The 21,814-nt window shown below is 36.3% G+C and overlaps 1 long non-coding RNA gene across 1 annotated transcript in view; it reads right to left on the bottom strand.

Moving 5' to 3' along the window:
* Window positions 1–21,814, bottom strand: part of LOC116153059 (uncharacterized) — a 547,978-nt gene that overhangs the window by 253,080 nt on the left and 273,084 nt on the right. The window contains exon 3 of the long non-coding RNA XR_004136756.2: window positions 10,310–10,368. This is a non-coding gene — a long non-coding RNA (uncharacterized LOC116153059). The remainder of the gene's footprint in view (window positions 1–10,309; window positions 10,369–21,814) is intronic.

The raw sequence follows: 21,814 nt of genomic DNA, 5'->3' as shown, positions 1-21,814 counted from the left end.
GGCCCTCTCCTCTTCTATCAGCAAGCCCAAGTACAATGAGCTCCTGGAACAAATGAGCTTATTAAGATCATGGTTAGACATATCGTTTTTCAAATCACACTCTACAAGACAGATATGCTGGCAAAGCTGTAATAAATGTCAAGGCCCAAGGCATCCACCATTCTTTTCAGCAGCCCGATGGCTTGGCTAGAAAAGCTTTTCATAAATTTTAGTGCACACCTGTCAAGTGGCAGGTGTGATAGTCTGCTATCGTGGAGCCTGAGCTGTGATTTCTGGGCTGGCAGCACCATCAACGTTTTCAGTGCAATCATGTGCTTTTCTCTGTTTGTGACCAATGAAATCTGTGTGATCACACCGAGAATCAGTAAGTCCTGGCAGGTCTGCCAGTGGTACTCATCACATAGAGATTATTTTAGATTGGCTGCCATGAAGTGTTATTTCCCATTTGTTAACACAGTGGGGTTTCCTGACGACAACTGAAATACATTCATTTGTATATGGATTTTGTTCTTGTCGCGGTTACCAAACCCTTTCCACATCTCCTACACTCCTTTAACTTTTCACAGTCAATCTTCTCCATGAAACAACTGCAGTGTTAATTATGCTACATTTTTCTTAGAGGGGAAAGGTGGGGAAATTTTTTTCTGTTTTAATATGCTAAAGTTGTCAGTTAGAAATAAACCTTTGATCTGAATTATCTGCAATAAAATTGTATGTCATATATATATATATACATGTATGTATGCTTAGAAAATTTCTGAAAGGAAACTCAAACTGTTTATAGTGTCACCACTAAAAAAAAAGAAAGATTTGGAGACAGGTGAGACAAGGATCTTGCATTTCCTTTTCTGTATATTATGGTAATGCCTGGATTTCTATGATAATATATTCATATATTCCTTGTGTAATAAGAAAAGTACATTTTAAATCAGGGAAACCTAAATATTGATATCAAGAAGAAAATAGGGTCCCAAAAGACCATTCTTGGATCAATAGTACCATAGATTTATACAGTACTTTCATATATATATTGTATTGCTAAATCCTCACAGACACTTGGTGGGATGATTGGATGAGATGTTAGCATTCTCATTTACATAGGTGAAATATGAAACTTAATGAGGTTTGGAGACATGCTTGTTTCCAGTTAAGCTTCTATGTTGGGACTAAGAACCTGGGTCTTCCAATGTCTGGTTGAAGCTTCTATCTCCTCAAGCCCCTACTCCCACTGCCTTATTTTCTGTTCTGAAAGCAACATCAACAATAAATATATTCTTACTATTTGCCATAAAACATTTATTTCCTATTTTAAGTATTTCTGACATATACACTGTGTATATATTTCAAGCTACCAATAGGGTCACAGTTTTATATTAATCAGACAGATCAGTCACTTCATAAAACTGTTTAGACATCAACAGATTCTGGAACATGAACAGAAATTTTAATACTAAGCTTTCCACTGAAGAAAAAATAACTGTAATTATTGTGTTTAGCACAGTAACTTTTTTTTTTTGCAAAATTATGGCAAATGCAAGGCCTCTGGTTTGTCTAGTGCATGGCTGCCATAAATACTATTCTAAAAAAAATTGCTAAGTGGAAATATTAGTTTGTATGAATGGAACAATCTACCCTACCAGAATTAACAACAATTTCCCAGTTGAGCACAGGCACGTTTAAAAAAAAATTAATTGACTAACCAATAATTACTCAGGGCAAAAGTTTCATATGAAAATTTTAGGAGAAGGTTTACCTTCCCACCCCTTCTTTATTCCCAAGATTCTGCCCTTTTATGGTAATAAAATAATTTATAATTATTTCCTTAAGAAATATTCCAATCTGTATACAGAAAGACTACATTCAAATACCGAAGATTTCTCAGTGACCTAGAAACCTAACTTACAATCCTTGGCACTCAGTCTAGTGATTCCCAACTCTGTTCCTGGGACTCTCAGGAACTAGAATTAAGGGCGGGATGAGGGAGAAACACTTGGGGGGATTAAAAATATCCCAAGTGAAGGAAGTCAGCCATGACAACCAACTGTCATAACTACGAGATTGCTGGACCTCATGTGCTTTACAAAAGCACCATGCTGTCCTTTAGCTCTGGCACTGTTTTAATCTGCCCCCTCTGAGCTTTCCTCGTAAGACAAAGTGCAAGCAAATACTTGACTTCCCTTTGAACCTGCTACCTGTGCTTCTGAACTGGAAACATCAGCTCACTCTCAGTCAACTCATAGTGGACATTCTGTTCAAAACTCAACTCTGGCAGACATGGACCAAACCAATTATCGACTGAAGAAAATAACATGATGTTATACTCTGTAATATTGGAAGCACACTGTGAGGGGGAGATGGTACAACCCACAAAACAAGAGTTGAGAACTACTGCTCCATTCCTTCCCCCAGTGAGCCCGCAGCTGCTGCTGGCACAATGACTCTTGGGACTGGCCCAGCATCTCTCCACTGAGTGCCTGTTGAACGGAACAACCATCCGCTGGAGATGGCTGTGATTGCTGCATCCTGTTCCTTCTCTTAAAGTCCTTAAATCTGCACTAACAGTTACCCCATCTAGAGCCTTCCTGACTCACAGGACGGAAGAGCTACAACAGACCTGTCTTCTGTCTCTGAGCTTAAGAGGAAAGACAAATTGATTGCATTTAACAAGCAATGGACATTTTGATATTTGTGTTTCTTTCCAACATTCTTCTCTGTCTTCCAATAATTGCCAAAATTTATTTAAAATGGATGAGATACATTTTTAAGAGCTTTACATTGGTTAACTAAATAACTTAATCCTCAACCCCAAGAGAAAGGTACTACTATTACCCACATTTTATAAACGAGAAAATCAAGGCACAGGGAGGCTAAGAAGTTTTTCTAAGAACAGATACCTAGTGTCATCCTGCTCTTGAGTCTGGGGTCTGAACTGCCATGTGGTGCTATTTCATTTACTGATTTTTCTGCCCACTGGTTCTTCCTATGCCTGTATTTCCGTCTGAACCAGAGCATTCAAAATTTCTAGGTTCCCCAGGCATCTTATACAGCCTCAAGTATAGAAAAACAAACCAATTACATCATCTCTCTTGAAATTAAAAGCTTTGAGATTTTATTTTATTGTATCTGAAAACCTTAAAAAGTGACTAAAAGCTGGCCATTAAGGCCATTATTAAAATGACAGTATTTTTCCCCAAGAATGCTTAGGTGGTATACTCCCAAAGCCAAGCACTTTATTAAAAAGAGATATATTTTTATAAACTATCTTTTACCTCAGAGATCCCCCCAAGTTAGAGAAGGTACCTCTAACCTTGAAATTCCTGCTGACCTTCTTAGCTCCTTGTAAGAAATGTTCTAGTTCTATGCACATGCACCTTTCTTTTGAATAGCTATTGAAGTTGTCACTTGATGAGGGATTGAGAAGGATCGTGAATAAAACAGAAAGGACACTTGCACTAATTCTATCCGCAGACACCGACATTCTATCTCAGATGAAATAAAGCATCAAGTACATGTTGATTTCAGACATGGTTCAATGAAAGCTCTGGCATGTCAATGAATCTACAGCTTGTTTCCAGCATGAAAGGAATGTTTTAATTAATGTCTTACTCTGCTACATTTTGGTTGGGTATTTTCCTCTTTCCTTTTCCTCCCCTGGGGCTAGGAACTTGGCATCGCTCTAGGTACTAAAAGTACGGAGACAGTGCCTATAACATCGTCTCTGCTCTCCAGGATTTCAAATGGTTTCTACAGCAGTTTCAGCAACTTGAGACACACGGCTTCCAGGGGCATCTTTATGTTCATATTTTAGCTTGCCAACTTCCCGCGTTTGAATTTTAAGTCGTATTAATTGTTCCATTGTCCTCTCCAGCTGTCATCCCAATGACCTTAGAAATAAATACCTACATCTTACCTAAACTGGTGATCAAAAATTGTAAGTAAATGAATAAAACAATGAAGACTAACAATCCAAAGGAAATGCTCATTAAATGCTGACAGGGAAACCATTAATACTTGAATAGTTTCAGGGACTGTAATCAGACTCCAGATTAATTCAAAACCATGTTCGGTGGGCAGACTATGAAATCCTGAACAAAATGGGGCTTTTCCTAGTCTAGCTAGATCCCTAGGAGGGAAGGATTTAAAGGAGACATAGGACCTATAAATAGCTCCTCTGCTGCAAGGATCGATAGTTGAGAAATTTAAGCAGACGGTAAGTAGCTCAGCTGGTTCATTTCTCCGATGTTCCTGCAATAAAGACCTGGCCGACTGCCTTTTAAAAATTTTTTTCGGGCTTTGTTGCATTCAATTGGACATGAAACTGTAGTTTTTACTTAAGGAAGGCGTGGGGTGATTCTTTTTCATTTGTAAAATATAACCACTATATTAGTTGGTGAATTGTAAACAGGCTAATGGTCCCTGGGTTGCATTGCTAGAGGTTTTCCTCACACATTAAGTCATCTACTGGCTGCAGTTCTAATACCCTTCACTGAAGGTAGGCAACAATAACAACATGAATACTGCTTTACAGGCACCCCAAGGCCCCGATTCAATTGCTATTTGACTGGGCTTGCATAGGGAAATACGAAAATCTGAGAAATCTTCATAGGCAGCTAGGTGAGCGATATACTATTAAAAAAGGAAAAGAGAAAAGAAAAGTAGCTACCATATACTGAGCCCAACCATACAGTCAATGCTCAGTAAGCGTTCAATCTCATCATCTATGCCATTACTGACTCTACGTCGGAACTGAGCCAGTACAGTATATACTTTGTGAAAATTACTTTTCATAAATATGTGAGATAGGTACTACTGTTGTCTCAATTTTTTACAGGTAAGGAAACTGAGTCTAAGAAAGACCAAATGATGTGTTCAAGTTCACTCAGCTCATCAGCTATCCAATCAAGGTGGGAATTCTGGTCACTCTGATTCTAAAACTAAACTCTAAACTGGACCAAGCTGCTACTGACATTGAGATGCTAACTCAGTGTAAACTGTTAGTTTCTGGCATAGCATGGCAAGTCAATGTGCAGTCACTTTGGGGTTAAATAATATACTGTAATCATACCTGCTTATTGTGTACACAAGGCATTGCAGTAGGTATAGAGGCAAAAAGGCCAACTGTAGGTCTCCTTACAGAGATTAAATCACATGGTGGGAATGGGAGGTACAGGGAGAAAGAGGATGACAACTTTCCAGGAATCTCACTGCTTGGGAACCTGAAGGGCAACTTATTTTATTCATAGGACATTCTCGTGTTGACTTCTGCATTCTCTCTCACTTCTCTTTACCATATTATTTATACCACTGCCCTAATGCCTTCTTTCTCTCCCTTTCTTCTGTGACTTCACCTGTCAGGTACATCTGCCATCTTACTTAGCTTTGTTAGTGGCAAGAAGGATGAAAACCCCCTTACATCATAGATACTGTACAATGCTACCAGAGAAAAAGAGAGTCAATTATTCTTACAGGTATATGACTTCCTAGAGATTACTTCAAGATAAGTACAAGGGACAAAAACATGTAAATACAAATACCATCAACTATCTCCATATGTATAAAAAAGAGCACCAAGAGATAGCCCCACAGGGAGGAGGGAAAACAATACAAATGTGAAGAGAATGATGAGGTAGCTGATGTCAGGTGGTGATGCTGTGCAAAATCTTCATGACGGGAGTCAAAAGACTGCAGAATTGCTATGTGGTTTGGGAAGGTAGCAGGATACTAAAGATGGAGGCACTGGTAGCGGGCATGGTTTAGGAAGGCATTTCACATCAACCATGAATTTCTTGTTCCCCTATTTTTACCTCCATCTTGCTCTCATCATCATAGTTAATCTCACATGCAAGTGATAGATTCAATAGGAAAGATACTCTGATGTTATGAAACATTATACATCATATCCCTAGGAAGTCCCTCTTTTTACATATTTTCGCATCTCTCAGTTCTGTAAGGCAGAATCATGCAATCTTGATTTTGCCTGCAAAATATCAACAGATTCCTGACAGTTATAATTAGAAACAGAATGTGAGTCAAGGGTTCACGGTAATTGATTTCTGTGCCAGAAAAGTGGATCACACACTGAGAAGTAGGTCTACCTGGAATCATTTGGAAAGCACTTAACATTTTGCCTCTAAAACTGGCAGATTTGTTCAAAATTTCACTGTTTATTTATTCAAAATTTCCCTTTGCCACATTTTTTTTTTTGTGCAGTTTGTGGATTGTGGTGGGAATAACCCCTTTAGGCTAGGAACCAGGATTCTAGGATGCTCCCTACCTTACTGATTTTGTGATATTCTGCAGAGTTGTTCTGAATATCTAGTGAAGCAAAGTAAATAAAACTATCCCGAAATTGTAAAGGCTTAAATAAATAAAAGTTCTTATACTATTATTACTACAGATTCCATAACTTCCTATGTTGGTGGAACTTCGGAGAAGGCTGTTAGAAATGGCTATTTTTAGAAACTTTTTGAAGCACCCAGATCTTCTCTGTTATCTGGTTACTGTTTACAACAGCCATTCGCGGGTAAGCCAGCAGTTTTCACAAGAAACTAACTCAGAAAAATGTTAGAAAATAACCAAAGGACACATCCAGGTTTTATCTGACCTAAAGCTTAGAGTTTAGAGACCTTTTTTAGAAAAATAATATAAGGACTTACCCGCTCCACCCACGTAGAGAAGCAATGCTGAGGTGCTAACTTAGTATGGCTAAGAGTGAGGAAAGAAGTAGGAGGGGGAACTTCTAGGGAGACGGTTCTCTGTGGTTGGCACATTGTGGTCCCAAACAGCAGCAGCAGCATCTGGGAACTTATTAGAAATATGAATTCTCAGGTCCCACCCTAGAGCTCCTGAATCAGAAACTGTTTTAACAAGCCCTCCAGGTGATTTTGATGCACAATAAACTTTGAAACCACTGACTTAGGGGAAAAAAAAGAACACAAAATCACAAATGCATAATTTCGTAAAAAATGAACATACACTTAGAACAAAGAAAGAAATCACAATAAATCACAATTTTTAAAAGGCTGACACATACATCAAACATACAAATTCCAGGAAAATAATAAAAATTTAATCAATGCCTGACACACAATCTAAAGACTTCTTCCGAAAATTTTTGGCTCAGACGCTTTTATTACCTTTTCATATAACCACAATTTTGTGACACCGTTTTCCACAGAGAAAGCATAATGACTATTCACTCTTTTCTCTAGAGTAGCTGATTGAAATACGGTTTTCATTATTGATAATTGAAATGTATAAAACATGGTTCTGCACACTTAGATGTACTATTTTTGCTACTTCAGGTTTGTGCTTTCATACTAGGAATTCTAATAAACTCCTTGATCTCTTTAAAATATTATATGTGTAGTACATTTGTAATTGTGTGTATTCATCATTGAGAACATTTCTGACAGGAGGGAACTTCTGCTTTGACCTGATGTCAGTAAGAATTGCATCTTCTGCTTACAATTTCACACATCAGCATTTTGGAGAAATTGACCACAGATAACTTCCAGCTCTGTACATTTCCACCCTTGTTTCTCCTTGTCTGCCCTCATATGTCTTGTGATGGGTTCTGTGGGACCTGATCACATCGAGATATGACCTTCCCCTTGCACATTTCTGACATGACATCAAGCAAGTTGGCACAGTGGGAAACTTCTAGAAGCAAGTCCTACTTTGAGTCATGGGTGTGACTGGATACCTCATAAATGTATCTCTTACACTACAAACAACAAAAATATATCTACTCAAATGAAATGTATTCCTGACTCTACTTCCCTCACCTAGATCCCCAAAATTCCCACACAAACACTGTCATACTGAAGGGATAGAGTTAGGATCCTCGTGGAAGGAGACAGCATTCTTGACAGAGAGTACTCAAAATGCCATTTTTTGCAAATATTTTAAAACCATATGCCATATGAATGCTCTGCTCAGGCCATCTCAGGTCCTTGGAAGCAGCCCAAGCAATACAGGCTCTAAAGTTTAAGCTCAATTAGCTTCCTGCTAAGTCTGCTTCTGAATCAATGATACATGAAACCAAGGAACAAATATTGACTTTATTGGCTTTTCCAAGTGTATCATAGGAGAAGAATGGCAAGTGTAGATTAGTGATGGTCAAATTATACTTCTTCAAGCTTGATCAAGGATTAGGGTATGAGGTCAGGCAGATTCAACAAAAAGAAGTTTTAACCAGGTAAATAGGATGACAGAGTCAAAATTCTTATGGAGATACAGGGAGTATCACACACAGGAGATAGGAGTCAGAAGACAAGGATCAGAGTTCAGGATCACTAACTGAAACTACAGAAACTACCTAGGGATGCCTTCTCCACTGAACCCTGGTTTTCTGCTAACACCTGGACACAGCCAAAGACATTCAATATAAAAATCTGTCCACTCCAGAAATATAAAAGGGAAGACACACTGGTGTTACAGTGGTTAAACAATGACATCAATCTCTAGATCTCTAGTCACTCTGGTTTGGTTGATACTCCAGTGGCTTTACGAGGAGTTTCTTTCAAATGAGTTACTCCATGAATAAGTCACCCAGCTGAGGAGGTTCTATGTCATTATTGCCTGAATGAGGCTGCTGGTAATGGTACTGACTTATGCTAAAATTTCTAAACATTTTCTTTTAGGACTATCAGGCTTTTTAGAGTTTGGGAATTTAGTCACTTGGGAGGGAGGAAATATCAGAGAGAATCATTTATTACCAGAAAATAAACAATCTCCCCTAACCACACCCCCCAAAAAGCATGTCATATTTCCAGAAAAACATCACTGCACTCCTTGAATTTCACATCAGCTCTTGGAAGGGAATACCAGAGTGACTGTTAGATTAGAAGTTTAACACTTAACATAGGTAGTCTAACTGCTGTTCTAGAAATTTCTAGAAATGTCTCTTTCCTGGGAAAACTACAAAAATTCACAAGGCTCAGGTAGGAGTCAGACAGCATCCTGAACTATATCTTCCAAAACCATGTTGCCCAAAGGGTGATCACAGTCTGCCTGTATTGGAATTCCTAAGGGTGCTTGTTTAAAATGCAGAAGCACTAGCTCACAAAGAGACTTAAGGAAATGGAAACTCTGCATATGTTTCCCACAAATATGCGTGGCCGACAAGCACCCTAGTGAATTCTTATAACCATTTTACGAACTCCTGAAAGTGGTAGAAGTTGCCATCAAGAAGTGGGGATGGATTTAATGGGGGGTCCTTAGCCACCATCAAGACAATTCAAAGAAGTCCCTCAAGTCATAAGGCCAGAGTCTCAGAGAATCTCAAAGTGAGGACTCTTGCACATTTGAATTCTCGCATCCCTCCTTCCCGAGCTATTCCTGCTGAAGATGAATGCCTTCCTCATTAGAACACCAATTTAACTTTGCTGTTTCCCATTACTGCTCCCTGGCCTTTCATTCTTGATGATTTTTTTCCAATGTAACTTCATTTTGGGTGTTCAATGGCCCTCCTGATCTTTCTGGACTCACAGGATTGAATGGAATCTCAAATCCAACCAATGCTTTAATTCTTTCTGTGATATTCCTTAAATGTTACCATGTGATTTGAGCTTGATTGACAATGGAAAAGAAACTCTGGGGCCACCTATTCCATTTTTAGACACTGCTAATCATCAGAACCATCACCCTTATCAGGAATCAAACTATATCTCTCTATAATTAGCACCATGGGTCACAGGTCTGCCTTCCTGCCTTCCAGAAATACACTTCTGGCAATTGAGTTTCTCTTCCACATGACAGCTTTGGCTCCATGCTAACTGATGTGTATTTAGCTTTGAATGTTTTGTATTGTATCCAGGATTAAGGTATTCTGTGACTGTGAAATGGGAATTTATAGTCTCAATTGCCATTCCTGTGATAATATCTTCATAGCTACACTCTCATTAGATAAAAATGCCACAACTGTCCTCAGAAGAATAATCTGTTTCTAGAATAAATGAGTCAAAAGCCTGGGGCAACTTTTTCTGTTCTTTTCAGTAGTGGTTCTCAAACCAGGGCAATCTTCTTCCCCATCCCCTACCCTGACTACAGGGAACATTTGGCAATGTCTAGAGATGTTGATAGTTGTCACACTTGGGATAGTGGTGCTACTGCCATTTAGTGGACAGATGCCAAAGATAGCACTAAACATCCTACAATGCTCAGAACAGCTCCCGACCCTCCCCACAATCCTCACAACAAAGGATTATCCAGACTGAAATGTCAAGTGTTGAGATTCAGAAACCTTTGTGAGAGAAATCTCAAAGTCAACATAGAAAAATATATATAGTGATTCCTTGCTACTCACTCTTTCTGGAGATTCCTCTCAAAACAGCCGAAATTCTCACATTTCGTGTCACCTTTCACCTGGAAAATTGTTAATATATTTTTACAAGTTAGGACCATCACTGACAATATTATCAGTCACTTAGAAATTTATCTTAGCAGAAAAGGAGAAATGCTGGCTATTTGGACACATTTTATTGTATGTTTTGCCTACACATAGTCTCTAATGAGCCTGAGAGAATCAATAAACTTCAACTTCTAAAATAAAACAAATGCCAGCTCAGGAGAGCCTGGCACTGAGGTAAGATATTCACAATCAGCCTTCTGTAAACTATCTTTAACTCTATTCCAATAAAATAAACATTAATATAAATACATTCAAGTTACGTATTAAGAAAAGGTGCAGCCAAATATATATATAACTGAATCACTATGCTGTACACCAGAAACTAACACAGTATTGTAAATCAACTCTATTTCAATTAAAACAAGAAAAGGTGAAGCCAAAAGTAATTTTTAAACATTATTCATTTGCATTTTATAATCCTTTATGAGGTACTTAATGTGTGCCAGGCACTGGGTCAGATGCTAATATAAAGATAGGGAAGACATGATCCCTAACTCTCACAAAAATCTGCGGAGGGAGACAGATAAGTAAACTGTTTTCTCAGAGCTGATGACCTTCCTTCCTGTTTCATCAATCAATCAATCAATCAATCAGAAGAGCTCTTCTTCATCTTCTCCACCAGATGTGCCAATCCACAAGCATCTGTAACCCTGCATGCGCTGCCTCCACACTGATTCAATGTATACTCTGTCCATGTTCTATATGGGCCAACTTCTCTCACACACTGGGTCCCAGCTCTACCTAATCAAGGACTTTTCTCATGCAATTATCTCCTCTCTCTTTTCCCTCATTACATCATCACTTCCTCCTCTTCTCTGTATCTTTGATATCATAAAAGCATGCTATAATATCGATCACAGCTAGACTCAGTCTCATCTCTCTACCCTCACCCCTTTCCATTTCACTCTCTTAGCTCAAACTCTCAGCATCATTTGATACAGTTCATCACTCTCTCTTCCTCCTCTTCTAAATCTTTTTTATTTTTAACTTGTAATTCAGTATACCATATTCTCCTGATTTTTTTCTTACTCAGGTGGTTGCTACCTCTCAGTCTTCTCTGCTGGAGCCTCTCCATCTCCCCAACCTTGAAATGCTATCGTGTCCCTTACTCTTACATGATTTCATCCATCCCAATGGCCTTCAACACATTCTATATGCTGATGACTCCCAGATTTCTATCTCCAGAATGAACCTCTCCTCGGAATCTTCATATTTTATTCTGATGCCTAATGGGCATTTCCATCCTAGTAAATCCATAACTGAGCTCTTAATTCATTCCTCTGCCCCTTGCCAAACATGCTCTTTCCCTAGAGATTCTTATCACAGCAGTTATTGCTGTAAAGCATCTCAAGTTAAAAAACCTTGACGTCACCCTTGGTTCTTCCCTGTTTCTTACAACTTTTCTTCCAATCCATCAAATGAATCCTGATAGAACTACATTTAAATAATATCCTGCCCCAACCTAATCCAAGTCATCTCCATCTGCCTCCTGGACTCATCACTTGAAGCCCCAAGAATTCTTCGGGTTTTTTCTGGTAAATCAACAGCCAGTTCTCCCCACAGTAACCAGAGAAAGTATTTTAAAATGGAAATTATGTCATGCCACCAAGCTCCTGGACACCCTGATGTAGTTTTCTGACACACAGAATAAAGTCCTAAATTTCTACTGCGGCCTATTAGATCCTACCTTACCTGGTTTCAGATAAATTGTCACTCCCATTTCCTACCATTTTTCTGCTTGCTCATGACACTTTGTTGGCCTCTTTGCAAGTCTCCAACACTCTCCTACCTTAGACTCTTTATATTTACTGGAACTACTTCTTGAAAAAATCTTCCCCCAGGTAATCACATGGCTCATCCCCTCCCTACATAAATGCCCTGCCCGAGTATGGTTTCCTAAAAAACAACCCTCTCTAATAGTTATAACTCTTCTCTAGCCCCGTATCTTGCTATAATTTTCTTTTTAGCATTTATCACTACCTTATTTTATATTCTAATTTACTTATTTATATATCTAATTTACTTATTTATATATTTCCTGTTTATTCCACTATCATATAAATGTCATAACGAAAGGATTTTTGTTTTATTCTCAGATCTATTCCCAGGGTCAAGAACTGTGCTTGGAGTATTATAGGCACTCAAATATTTACTTGACTACAGAATGAACTAGTCTCCATATTCAGGCAGGTATCACCTAGAAATGCAATCTTAACTTTTGTAAACTTTACTCATTTCACTTATTTACCAATCTTATACTTTGGAAGCAGTATACTATTCCTATGTTGTTTATAGTTTACTGAAAACAAGCATTCATTTGTAATACCTGGTGTAATATTTGGTCACATTTAACCTGATGTAGGATCAAACAACATATGACACAATGAATACAATACCACAGCACATCAATTAAGTACAAATAAATGATTAAAATAACAACCAGTTTATCATATTATTAAAAATTATCTAATATAATTTGTAATGTTTTAAGTAATAAGCAAAAACATATTTACAAGAGGTTTTATTTTTTTGGCTGAAATAGAATGACTCCAAGATGTCATCTTAGAGAAGGGAGCAAGTTGAACTCTTCAAAGAGAATTGCAGTATATCTAATGACTTTAAACAACATTTGACACAAGAAGCATTATCTCTGTCTTTTCTGAATTAGGTTTTGATGTGTTCCCTGACATCTAGAATTTGAAGTTCGACAAGCTGACAACACTGGAACTTCACTTTCTCAAATAGCAAATAGAAACATATGTTTGAAAATTATGCTAATAACTGTGCAACCTAAAAAAAAATCTGACTAATGTTAGTGACTTGTAAGATGTGGAGATAAATAGACTGATGTTCCCACCATTCCCAGGTAGACTTTAATTGTCAAACTTCCAGAAGCACTAAAACTAAGGAGTGAAAAGTTGCTTGCCTCAATCTTTCTCAGAATAAAGATTCTGACACTTCTTATTTAGTATTAGAAAGGTAATTAAATATACTTAATACAGTATTGAAGCACTGGATTGACACGGAAGAGGAACTGGCTTCTAGTCTTTGCTCACCCACTGAGTAGCTGTATAGCCTTGAGCCTCAATTTCTTCATTCTTCTCATTAATTAATAACAGGGGAAAGTGAGAAAAAAATAATTCTACTTTGTGTCTTCTGCTTGGGACCAATTTGCAATATAGATCACAAAGCCACTTAGTAGCTGTTGAAGAGCTGAGATCTGAACTTGTATCAGTAAGGACAGGTAAGGTTATGCTGGGATAACAAACAACCTGCAAGTCTCAGTGGGTTAAAACAATAAAAGTCTATTTCTGATTCATACTACATGTCAGCAGGCATGATGCACTCTTGATGATCATTCAGAGATCCAGTTAACTGAATCACCATCTTGACATGTTTCCACAGTCACTGAGGGAGGAAGAAGGGAATGTGATACTTAAAGCTTCTGACTAGAAGTAGCACACATCACTTCTCCTGACATTTCATTGGTCAAAGTCACATGGATGCACTTGGCTTCAAATGGAGTGGAGAAGATAAAGCAGAATATTTTGGGGTAGCTCTAATAACTACAGGAACCAATCTGAGTAAAGAGACTACAGTGTTTATTTGTCTGGTGGAGGCTAGCTTCTTAGTAGTCCCTGGTGTACATCAGACCAGCAGTGCCTGTTTCTCTAGAAAATATGTGGATGGAAAAGAGAGGAAAAAAGATATAAACAAACAGATTATATTGAATGTAAGAACATTTTTGTGTCTTCTACATCAACACATGATATAAATCATATTTGTGACATAAAAATATATGTATTGTACATGATCCTATAACTTAATTTTAATTGAGTAGATTTATTGTCATGGCATTTAAACTGATACTCATGTCATGTGCAAAATAATTATTTTTTAATTTCGCTATCATAGATAACAATCAATAATAGAAACAAAAAAGTAAAAACAGCAAAATAATAATAGTATTTTATTTATTTTTTAGCTAAAAAATAAATGATAGTACATTGTATACAACATTCAAAAGCACAAAAATGTCTACAGTGAAGAGCACATCATTCTCATCTTTTCTCCAAGTCATCCAGTTCTTACTCCACAAAAACATCCATTTAATTTTTTTATTTTATCAAGGTAATTATAGTTTGTAACATTATACATTTCACGTGTACAACATTTTATTTCAACTTCTGTATATACTACTGCATGCTCACCACAAAAAGTTTAGTTTCCATCCACCACCATACAGTTGACCCTTTTACCCATTTTTCCCTCTCACCATCCCTCTTCCCCTCTGGTAAACGCCACTGTTTTCCATGTATCTACATGTTTGTTTTTGTTTGGTTTGTTCATTTTGTAAATTTTTTATATTCCATATGAGTGAAATCATATGGGATTTGTCTTTCTCCATCTGACTTATTTCACTTAGCATAATACCCTCAAGTTTCAATCATATTGTTGCAAATGGCAAGACTTCATCTTTTTTATTGCTGAGTAGTATCCATCCTATATATACCACATCTTCTTTATCCATTCATCCATCAATTGGTACTTAGGTTGTTTACATATCCTGGCTATTTTAAATTATGCTGCAATGAAAATACTCTTTTCAAATTAATGTTTTTGCATTCTTCAAATACCCAGAAGTGAAATAGCTGGATCCTATAGTACTTTTACTCTTAATTTTCGAAGAATTTCCATACTGTTTGCCATAAAGGGTGCACAACTTTAGATTCCCATCAACAGTTTACATGGGTACTCTTTTCCACATCCTCTCCAACATTTGCTATTTCCTGCTTTTTGGATAACAGCCATTCTAATGAGCATAAGGTAATATCTTATTGCAGTTTTGATTTGCATTTCCTAGATTATTAGTGATTTTGAACATCTTTGTATATGCCCATTGGCCATCTGCATGTCTTCTTTGGAAAAATGTCTATTCAGATTCCCTGTCCATTTTTAAACCAGGTTCTTTTTGTTGCTGATTTACATGAGTTTCTTACATATTTTGGATATTAACCCCTTACCAGAAATATGATTTGCACATCTTATCTTATTCAGTAGGTTGTCTTTTCATTTTGTTGATAGTTCCCCTCACTGTGCAGAAGCTTTTTAGTTTAATGCAGTCCAATTTGTTTATTTTTGCTTTTGTTTACCTTGTCTGAGGAAACATATACAGAAAAATATTGCTGAGACCAATGTCAAAGACCATATTGCCTATATTTTCCTCTAGGAATTTTGTGGTTTCAGATCTTGCATTCAAGTCTATAATCCATTTTGTGTTGATTTTTGTGTATTATGTAAGATAATGGTCTAGATTCTTTTTTTTTTTTTTGTATGTGTCTGTCCAGTTTTCCCAACACCATTTATTGAGGAGACTATCCTTTCTCCTTTGCATGTTTTTACTCCTTTGTCATAAATTAATTGTCCATAGATTTGTGGGTTTATTTCTGGGCTCTCAATTCTGTTCCACTGGTCTGTTTGTCTGTTTTTCTGCCAATATCATGCTGTTTTGACGACCATAGTTTTGTGGTATAATTTGAAATCAGAGAATGTGATACCATCAGCTTTGTTCAGGATCGCTTTGGTTATTCAGGGTCTTTTGTGGGTTCATATAAATTTAGGATTTTTTTGTTCTATTTCTATGAAAAATGTTATTGGGATTTTGATAGGAATTGCATTAATCTATAGATCGCTTTAGGTTGTAATGGCATTTCAACATTGTTAATTCTTCCAACCATGGGCATGAAATATTTTTCCATTTCTTTGTGTCTTCAATTTTTTTCAGCAATGTCCTATTGTTTTCAATATACAGATCTTTCACCTTCTTCATTAAATTTATTCCTCTGTATTTTATTCATTTTTGTTGCAAATTGTAAATGGAATTATTTTCTTAGTTTCTCTTTCTGCTAGATAATTGTTAGTGTATAGAAATGTACAAGATTTTTGTATGTTGATTTTGTAACCTGCAGTTTTACTACAATGATCTCCAAAAAACTCCTTTTTCAGAAAATTAATTTGAACAATAGGAAAGTTTCAAAATTCTGAGTTTCAGAGTTTCAAAACTGAAAATTAACCAATGGCTTGCAATAATCCAAGGAACCATTCATTCAGGAAAACTGGCTGAATCTTGGTAAAAAGCAGTGAGCTTTGTGGTGTTTTAACTTTCTATTCCCATCTGCTCTTACCACCTCTGTGAAATCCTCGAAAACCAACAGCCTTGCAATCTACTGTGAAAGCCATCAGCTTAGCATAATGGATTTAGAGCTCCCCATGAAGTCCCATTTCCAGACAATTATTGTTAGTTGATCTGTCTGACAGCTCCCTGAAGACCACCACTCTTAGAACTTGTATTTATTTGACCTGACTCAGAACTTGCTCAGTGAGAGCAGACCTTTATTTGAAAGTATTTGTCTAAAATGATTAGGAGCAATTCTTCAATGCTGCAGCTGTCTTAGGCAGTGATAACAGTTGGGGAAAACAAGAGACTGACCAGAAAAAATAAAAGGAAAAATTAGAGATTAGATGTCTGTAAGGGGCTTTGAAAAGTTCTGACATATTCCTGGATACTTAGAAGGTGACCCACATATGCAGGGCTATACTCAAGAAAAGACTGTACTCAGGGCTGTGTGAGTGCTGAGGAAAGACTTGAAAAGGTCCTCAACTCTCATCTACAGCTCTGCATAATCAGGAAGTGAAAGTTAAGACATAGTGCAAATTGCCAGAGCATTGAAAGTATGTCTCAACATGCACACAAGGCCGCTTATCAAAGACTGGGAGAATTACTGATTCAATATATTTAAGAAAATCTCTAACCAATCATCAGCTGGCCACTGAATCACCTAAACAGAGATGTCAGTGGCTTCATATAACAAAGAGTACAGAATTAGTCCTGGAAAAACAGAAAAACAACAAAACTTTGTAAACGGGGGAGGGGAGAATCGAGATTTCGAGAGTAACCACATATTATTGAAGATGTCCAGTTTTCAACAAAAGATCATGAGACATGAAATGAAACAGTAAAGCATGTCAGTTAACACAGGAGAAGTGGTCTTCACTAAAATTAAAAACTTCTGCTCTGTAAGAAAACTGAGAATGAGAAGACAAGTCACAGACTGAGACAAAACATGTGCAAAAGGTGCACTTGACAAAGGACAGTTATCCAAAATATACAAAGGACTCAACTATAAGAAAACAAACAGCCCAATTAAAAAATGGACCAAAGGCATTAACAACTCACCAAAGTTACAGATGGAAAATAAGCATATGATAAGATGTTCCAGTTCCACATCATATGTCATCAGGAAAATGCAAATTAAAACAACGAGTTACTAATACTTATTAGAATGGTCAAAATCCAGAACACTGGCAACACTAAATGTTGGCAAGGATTTGGAGCAGTGGGAATTGTCATTCACTGCTGGTAGGAATGCAAAATGGTACAGCCACTCTGGACGACACTTTGGTGCTTTGTTCCAGAACTAAACGTACTTCTACCATGGGATCCAACAGTTACATTCCCTGGTATTTACCCAAAGAATATGAAAACTTATGTCCACACAAAAAACTATACACAGATGATTAAAGCAGTTTTATTTTTAACTGCCAGAACTTAAAAGTAACCAAGATATCCTTCAGTAGGTGAACAGCTAAACAAAGTATGGTACATCCAAATGACAGAATATTATTGAGCACTAAAATGAAATGACCATTAATCCATGGAAAGACATGAAAGAAACTTAAAATGAATATTACCAAGTAAAAGAAGACAGTTTGAAAAGGTTATATGCTGTATGATCTAGAAATGGCAAAACTACGGAGAAAATAAAAATACCAGTGGTTGCTGGTGGTGGAACAAGGGGATAAATATACAGAACACAGAGACTTTCAGGGGAATGAATATACTCTATGTGGTTATAATGATGATATATGTCAATATACATTTGTCAAAATCCATATTATATATAATACTGAGAGTTAAATTTAAGATAAATTATGGACTTTAAGTGATTATAATGTGTTAATGTGGTTTTATCCTTGGTAACAAATGTACCATTCTGATGACTCTGGTGTTGATAATAGGGATGGTTATACGTGTGTACAGGCAGTGGTTATAGGGAAAATTTCTGTACCTTCCTCTCAATTATGTTATGAACCTAAAACTACTTTAAAAGAAGTCTTAAAAATACTTACTATAAAACTATATTCTGAATATACCTTGATAAAAAAAAAAGCTATAGTAATCAGGATAGTGTTGTACTGGCTTGAGAACAGACATATAGATCAATGAAATGGAATTGAGAGTGCAGATATAAACCCTTACATTTATGGTCAATTGATTTTTGAAAAAAGTGCAAAAATAATTCAATGGGTAATGAATTTGTCTTTTTAAGAATTAATGCTGGAACAGCTAGATATCCAGATGCAAACTAATAAAATTGGACCCCCACCTTATATCACATATAAAAGTTAACTCAAAATGAACCAACCTAAATGCAGAAGTGGGTAACACTTTTAAGAGAAAAACATAAAAAAACTTTGTGATCTTGGATTTGACAATGTGAACCTTAGATATGACTCCAAAAGCTCAAGCAGTAAGGTAAAATTGTAGTTAACCCTTGAACAATTCGACACAGTCTTGAACTGTGTGGGTTCACTTATATACAGATAAATCTCAATAGCAAACACTACAATACCACACAGTCTATGCTTTGTTGAATCCAAGAATGAGGAGGGACCACAGATACAGAGGACCAGATATAAGTTAAACAAACATTAACCCTTGCATTGTCCAAGGGTAAACTAGATAAACTGAACTTCATCAAAAGTAAAAACTTTTATCAGGGATGCAAGACCAGTTCAACATCCACAAATCAATGTGGTACAGAACATTAACAAAATGAAGGATAAAAATCCTATGATCTTCTCAAGGAGAAAAGGCATTTGACAAAATTCAATGTAACATTCATGATTAAAAAAAAAAACTCTCAACAAATTGAGTATAGAAGGAATGTAGCTCAATATAATAAAGACCATATACAAAAAGCTGATACTCAATGGTGAAGAGCTGAAAGTTTTCCCCTAAGGTCAGGAAAAAGACAAGACTGCTCACTCTCACCAATTTTATTCAACATAGTCTAGAAGTATAGCCAGAGCAATTATGCAAGAAAATAAAAGGCATCCAAATTGGAAAGGAGGAAGTAAAACTGTTTCTATTTGCAAATGACATGATACTATAAATAGAAAAGCCTGAAGACTCCACCGAACAGAATTAGTAAATTCAGTAAAGTTGCAGATTATAAAATCAGTATACAAAAAATCAGTTGCATTTGTATAAACTAATAACAAACTATCAGAAAGAGAAGTTAAAAAAAATCCCATTTACAATTGCATCAAAATAAATAAATTCCTAGACCAAGGAGGTAAAAAATCTGTACACTGAAAACTAAATGACACTGATGAAAGAACCTGAAGATGACAGAAATAAATGGAAAAATATTCTGCATTAATGGGTTGGAAGAATTAATATTGTTAAAATGTCGATACTACCCAAAGAAATCTGAAGAGTCAATGCAATTCCTATCAAAATTTCAGTCGCATTTTCATAGAAATAGAACAATCAATCATAAAATTTGTATGGACACAAAAGACCCTGAATAGCCAAAGCAATTTTGAGACAGAACAACAAAACTGGAGACATTACGCTTTCCCATTTCAAACTACATTGCAAAGCTATAGTAATCAAAACAGTATATATTGGCATAAAAACAGACACATAGATGAATTTAACAGAACAGAAAATCCATAAATAAACTGACACATAAACAATCAATTAATTTGTGAGAAAAGAGACAAGAGTATTCAATGGGTAAAGGAAAGCCTCTTCCATAAATGATGCTGGGAAAACTGGTCACATACAAAAGAATGAAATTGGACTGCAGTCTTATACTATACACAGAAATCAACTCAAAATGGATTAAATACTTGAATGTAAGACCTGAAAGCACAAAACTCCTAGAAGAAAACAAGGGGAGTAAGCAGCTTGACATCAGTCTTGGTGATCATTTTTTTGGATTTGACACCAAAAGGAAAGGCAACAAAAGCAAAAATAATCAAATGGGACTACATCAAACTAAAAAGCTTCTGCACAGCTAAAGAAACCAATAAAAGGAAAAGGAAACCTATGAAATGGGATAAAATATTTGCAAATAATATATCTGATAAGGGGTTAATGTTCAAAATATATAAAGGACTCATATAACTCAACAGAAACAAACAACTTGATTTAAAAATAGGCAGAGGATGTGAACAGACATTTTTCCACAGAAGTTATACAGATGGCCAACTGGCACATGAAAAGATGTTCAGCATCACTAATTACTAGGGAAATGCAAATCAAAACCACAATGAGACATCATTTCACACCTGTTAGAATGGTTATTATCAAAAAGACAAGAGAATGCATGCTGGCAAGGATGTGGAAAAAAGGGAAGCATCCGGCACAGTTGGTGGGAATGTAAATTGGTGTAGCCACTATGGCAAACAGTATGGAGATTCCTCAAAAAATTAAAAATAGAACTATTATATAATCCAGACATTTCACTTCTGGGTATTTACCTGAAAGAAACAATTATCTTCAAAACATATCTGTACCTCCATGTTCACTGCAGTATTATTTACAATAGCCAGGACATAAAACAACCTAAATGTCCACTGATGGATGAATGGATAATGAAAATGTGATATGTACATCTCACATTTATATATACACATATTATTCAGCCATTAAAAAAAGGAAATCTTGCCATTTGTGACAACATGGATGGACCATGAGGGCACTGTGCTAAGCAAATTAAGTCAGATGAGAAGAAAATATTGTATGATCTGACTTATTTGTGGAATCTAAAAAAAGAAATCAAACTCGTAGGTATAGAGAAAAGATTGGTGGCTGCCAGAGGTAGGGGTGGGGGCAAAATGAGTGAAAGGGATCAAAAGATCCAAATTTCCAGTTATAGGATACATATACAGCATAAGGAATATAGCCAATATTTTATAACTATAAATAGAGTATAACCTTTAAAAATTGTGAAGCACTATGTTGTACACCTGAAATTTATATAATATTATACAACTATATCTCAATATTTTTAATTAACAAAACCATTATTGCTTTTCACTTGCCTCTCAGAGAGTATTAAAGATAATGAATTATTGTATTTAAAAAAAAACTTTTGTGCTTCAAAAAATATATTCCACACACTGGGAGTTTGAAATTTGTAGATACTGACAGGCATATGTAGAATAGATAAACAAGATTACACTGTACAGCACAGGGAAATATATACAAGATCTTGTGGTAGCTCACAGCAAAAAAAAAAATGCAACAATATATGTATGTTCATG

This window comes from Camelus dromedarius, chromosome 4 (assembly GCF_036321535.1).
Source record: "Camelus dromedarius isolate mCamDro1 chromosome 4, mCamDro1.pat, whole genome shotgun sequence".
Lineage (NCBI taxonomy): Eukaryota > Metazoa > Chordata > Mammalia > Artiodactyla > Camelidae > Camelus > Camelus dromedarius.
Note: the sequence above shows the minus strand (reverse complement) of the source record. Positions and strands in the feature narration are given on the sequence as shown.